Source organism: Ixodes scapularis, unplaced genomic scaffold (genome assembly GCF_016920785.2).
Source record: "Ixodes scapularis isolate PalLabHiFi unplaced genomic scaffold, ASM1692078v2 PGA_scaffold0__279_contigs__length_252992795, whole genome shotgun sequence".
Lineage (NCBI taxonomy): Eukaryota > Metazoa > Arthropoda > Arachnida > Ixodida > Ixodidae > Ixodes > Ixodes scapularis.
Genome location: NW_024609835.1, coordinates 107570120 through 107575862, shown reverse-complemented (window position 1 = coordinate 107575862; position 5743 = coordinate 107570120).

Here is a 5743-nt window from a genome sequence, read left to right as displayed (position 1 = left end):
TCGATGTGCATTTTCCGTCATGTGCCGCTTGGAACGCCACGTGAAAGACATGAAAAACGCCAGATTTCAAGGTGTCAGATGCCTGAATGCCCGAGTGAGCGAGATATACTATGTTCACCTTATGTTGTACCGCAGCGAAGGCTATGCGGAGGGCAAGTTCGTCTGCTTCTTGCGCAGGGGGTAGCGGTGACGTCAGAACGCCGACCCCTGATTGGCTGATCGCGACCCCCTTTCTGAGCGTCGTCTGCTCCTTTGCAACGTCGTCTGCTCGCAACGTCGTCTGCGTCTGTCTTACCTTTCCTGCGACTTTCGGAAGCGCAGAGGCCAGATTCAAGAAACGATCTTACGCCAAAAATGTGCGTAAGACAAAACTTAAGAACAAATTCGTATTCACGAAACGAAATTTTCGTAAGTTTTGCGCAGGTTACGACGAAATCCTACGGCAGCTCCGAAGCTGTCTTACGCACTTCTTACGATCAAATCAGCATGACCGACAGCGTCGCGGTCGCGACGATTCACGGACGTTTATTTTTCTACCTGCGCTTCAGACGCGTGCCGACTTCAAGCAGCAAGAAAAAATTAAGAAGTACTGGAAACAGACCACGACGAACAAGAACGCTGGATCCACAAACACCCGGGAAAAGCTCCAACGGCCTCGATTCCACCGAACGCGACCAAACGAGCTGGGCAGTTAGGCTTACCAGGCGCTCCGCGACTCGGCGACCGTCTGCCCACGACCAGCTGGCGTGCTGAATGGAATATGCCCGTGCGACCCTTGTGAACCCTTCCCATATTATACTTTGATCGCTGACCTCAGTTTTAGATTAAGAGGTCAATTTCTTCCTCTTGTTATCTCCTTGTTTCCCGAGGCAACGGTGACTCGCCGGTGAAAAAGCGGTGAATCTCCGACAGACGCAGGAATGGTAAAGCAGCCATCGCTTTGACTAGCAGACGTAAAGCAGACGACGTTAACTGCGCCAACCCGCCGACGCCGTTAAAGAGTGACGGGTCTCGCCGCGCACGAATGGAGGGGAAAAGTATTTGGGAGGGAACTTGCGGACACTAACACGCTAACTCTGGGTTCCAAGCAAACAAACCTCGGCGCCCCGGGACACCTCGCCAGTGAGTCCTTTGACTTCCCTCCTTGATGCGCGTCTGCTAGTTTTAGACAAAAACAACGTACCGCTCGAGTTATTTCGTCTGCCCTCTCTTAAAGGCGAAGTCGAGTTCGCTCCGAAAGTCGCAGGAAAGGTAAGACAGGCGCAGACAACGTTGCGAGCAGACGACGTTGCAAAGGAGCAGACGACGCTGAGATAGGGGGTCGCGATCAGCCAATCAGGGCTCGGCATTCTGACGTCACCGCTACTTCCTTTCTCATGCGCAGAAGACGAAAATGAGCCCACTAGCTCATAGCGTTGGCAGCAGCCCTTAGTGCACGAGAGCTTGTGCCGCCGAGACGTGCCCTAGAGTACAGTGTTCCTAGAGCAAGGAGCTCGCGCTTGTAGCCTTCCCTACGGTATACATCATAGATGTCAGGGCACATTGATACTTTAGACCCATGTTGTTGTAAAAAAAACTATCTCCAAACTCCGGTCTAAAAACATGCTTTTCGTGCAAGGCTCGTCAAATTATGAGGCGCTGGAGAAATGCAGCCTTCTGCGTTAAGTCCTTATTTCGAACTCTTTTTGTTCGCCTTCCGCCCATTGAAAAGCATGCGGGAAGGGCCTTAGAACGCACCTGGTATCGCTACGCCGCAGCGTTCTTCCGCATCAAAAAGTTCGTCTGCTTTCCTCGCCGTCACCATGGCAACGAACGCCGAATGAATAGAAGCACGCACGGTACCGCCGCGTGAAGCCAACAACAGCTGACGCCATTTTACGAACGCCGTCTGCTAGCCACATCCGAACGCGGTGTGTCAGATCAACCGCCTCCGCCAGTGCGCCGCTAGCAAAGACGACGAAGCTGAGGCACGCCGACGGCGAATGGGCGAGCAACCGCACCGCGGGACGACTGCAACGGCGGCATTTATTGGGATCAAAGGCGCGAAATAAGCAAGAACAATTTTTATTTGAATCATAACACCCGATATCCAAGTTGGGGACCACATACCTTTGCTGGGTCTCTTCTGTGAACTTTTTACAGAGACAGGGGGTGCCGCATTCAAAACACAGCTCCGTTTGCAAAATATGGGGGCCCTGAAAAGGACCGTTGAGACCGCTACCAGAACCTATAACTGACGTAACGAGCACTTGACGAGCGGTTGGCGCATAAGTCGTCTTTATGCATTTTTTTATTTTTTTATACGTGGTGCAAAGTAATCCCGCCCCATATTTTTATGGCGTCAGGAACGAAGCAGCATAGAAAGAGTACCCTTCAAACGATAATAATAATAATAATTAAAAACTGCCGGATCTCCGCTGGAGACTCCGAGGCACAGTGGAGTAGTCGTCACGATAAAAAATCTAAAGAAACAAAATAAATAGCCTAACGGTCGTCGGCTGCGTCATAAGGCCTCGCCAAGTGCGGAGTATAACGGTCTTGGCATACGGTATGTATTGTGCATTCGTTATTTTCTTTTCTTTTCTACCACGTCAAATTCTGACGCCAAGACTCTCTACCTCCTCCGTTCCAACGCGTTGTTTGTTATTATTTTAACAAATCAGCTTCAAATAAGGGTCGTGGCACCCAGTAGAGTAAGCAAAAGAATAAAAAAGGAACATTCCGAGCAGCCAGAGCAGCACGGCTGCTCTGGCCGCTCTGGACAGAGCAGCTCCTCTCATCAAAGAAGACGCCGTCCGAAACTCCAACGACTCCCTTCTTATTTTTTTATTTTTATTTTTATTCACTTTGTTACTTCATTTTGTTGTTGGGTTCGACTGCTCCCTTCTCTGTGACGATGCCGTCCGTGGACATACGTTTGGCGTTTCTTTTTTTCTTTTTTATGTCACGCGATGGTGTGGTCCGACAGATCAACCAATGAGTTTGTTAGAATTGTGTCACGAGGTATAAAATGGCGGATGAAATAAATATAATAAATGCAAAGAAGCGCGCAGTTCCCCTTCGGCGCTTTATTCTTCAAGAGGCGAGCATCGCAGTGCCATGGCGTTCAACTTGTGCCGTCTTCTTGGCGCCATGAAAGACCCTCTTGAAGCAATTAATTTGCTTCAGCGCGTTGGCCTGCTCCTGGCTCCTGGGTTTTCGTGCGTGTCCAAAGTGCGAAGCTGCGATGACAAGCTGCAAGTCCGCGCTAGATCTGCGGATGGCTACACGGGGGGGGGGGGGGGGGGGGGGGGGGGGGTTGCGGTGTGTGGATGACTCGTGAGGTGCCCAAGAGGAAGCCGGTCAAAGTTCAGTGCCGGGGCGAGGTCTCGGTACGGAGCGGTTCCTTTTTCGAAGGATCGCACGCACCTCACGTTTCTCCAACTCATGAAAATCATCCTCCGGATGCCAGAACCTACCGTGCGCCGTCATTCAGCGGGAGGCTGATATCGCAAGTAAGACAATAACTGATTGGGCGAGCCTTTGTCGGGAGGTTGTGGTAAATGCCGTATGTAAGCATTCAGACATGATTGGTGGCGAAGGCGTGACTGTAGAACTAGACGAGAGTATGATCGGTCGGCACAAGTACCATCGCAGGTATTTAAGGCCTGGCCAGTGGGTTTTCGGTGGTGTGGCGCGTTGCAGCGGGTGCTGCTTTTTTGTTCCCGTGGAGACCCGTGACGCTAAAACCCTGCAAGGGCTAATAGCCAAGTGGGTCCGCCCTGGAACAAGAATAATCACAGATTGTTGGGCTGGCTATCGCAAGCTTGCAGATGACGCTCGCTTCACGCACCTCACCGTTAACCACAAGCTGCACTTTGTCGACCCGAACACTGGTGCGCACACCAATACGGTGGAGGGCACCTGGGCCCACGTCAAAAACTCTCTTCCACGTGGACGGCGCGAGAGCCACCATTTCACTGGTCACCTTGCAAAGTTCATGTTTTGGAGGAGAGAGAAGGCGCGGAAACACTGATAGATTCCAGTCGTTCGTCGCCGCGGCCGCCAAAATCTAGAGCCCCGACGCAGACAGGGCGAGGATTCTGACGGCCCCGGTGACTTCGAGGGATCCGCTGCGCTGAGCCCGTCACCCGCCTGCATGCGTAAAGACGACTTATGCGCCAACCGCTCGTCAAGTGCTCGTTACGTCAGTTATAGGTTCTGGTAGCGGTCTCAACGGTCCTCTTCAGGGCCCCCATATTTTGCAAACGGAGCTGTGTTTTGAATGCGGCACCCCCTGTCTCTGTAAAAAGTTCACAGGAAAGACCCAGCAAAGGTATGTGGTCCCCAACTTGGATATCGGGTGTTATGATTCAAATAAAAATTGTTCTTGCTTATTTCGCGCCTTTGATCCCAATAAATGCCGCCGTTGCAGTCGTCCCGCGGTGCTGTTGCTCGCCCATTCGCCGTCGGCGTGCCTCAGCTTCGTTGTCTTTGCTAGCGGCGCACCGGCGAAGGCGGCCTTTGATCCGAATAAATGCCGCCGCTGCAGCCGTCCCGCGGTGTTGTTGCTTGATCGATCGCCGTCGGCGTGTCTCAGCTTCGTCGTCTTTGCTAGCGGCGCACCGGCGGAGGCGGTTGATCTGACACACCGCGTTCGGCTTTGGCTAGCAGACGGCATTCGTAAAAATGGCGTCAGCTGTTGCTAGCTTCACGCGGCGGTACCGTGCGTGCTTCTATTCATTCGGCGTTCGTTGCCATGGTGACGGCGAGGAAAGCAGACGAACTTTTTGATGCGGAAGAACGCTGCGGCGCAGCGATACCAGGCGCGTTCTAAGGCCCTGGCCGCATGCTTTTCAATGGGCGGAAGGCGAACAAAAAGAGTTCGAAATAAGGACTTAACGCAGAAGGCTGCATTTCTCCAGCGCCTCATAATTTGACGAGCCTTGCACGAAAAGCAGGTTTTTTTGGCCATCCCGCGTCCTGTTTTTTTTATCCGGAACATGGGTCTAAAGTATCAAACTGCCGATGTCAGGACAACAAGCGCGAGGCTGCGGGTGCACCGGGGGCACCACAGCTGCTTTGTCGCGCGTTCTACACACACAGCGAAAAAGTACACCCCTGGACGTGTAAACCGTTGTCCCAGGGCGGACTCCCCAAATGGTGTTCGTTTTACACGCGAGGCTCGGTGTATTTCGTTTGCACCCGAGGTCTCGTGTAAAATGAACGTCTTTGAACGTGTACTTCGTTCTGCGATCACACGTCTAGGGGTGTTTTTTTACAATGGCGGCCGTTTGACGCAAGACGGGTTCTACGAGCGAGGCCCAGCGCTTTACACGGCTTTTCGCCGCAGCGAAAGCGTAGTTTGCACGTGTTCGTTCGTAATCGTCCATACGTGCTGAACTACCGCAAGCATTCACCCCCAAGCGCCGACGCCGTATCCATTACGGCGATTACGCGACAGTGGGAGCGACCATCGACTGCATCCAGCAGCGTGCTTCCCCATCGAGCACGTCTCGTTCGCGTGGCGGTTCAGCCGATCGCCGAGGCCTCAAGCCGGTTGCATTGTCACCGACGCCGGGTAGTTTCCACAGCAGTTATCTTTTCGCGACCACAGACATGAACTTTATTGAAAAAGCCCGTTTGCCGCGAGCGACGACGAATAGCTCCGACACCGACCCTACCCGACCGGCGTTACCGACGTCCCGCTCACCTCTTTACCGCGAGCAAAGTTGTACGCGACGTTTCGACGTATCCACTCATA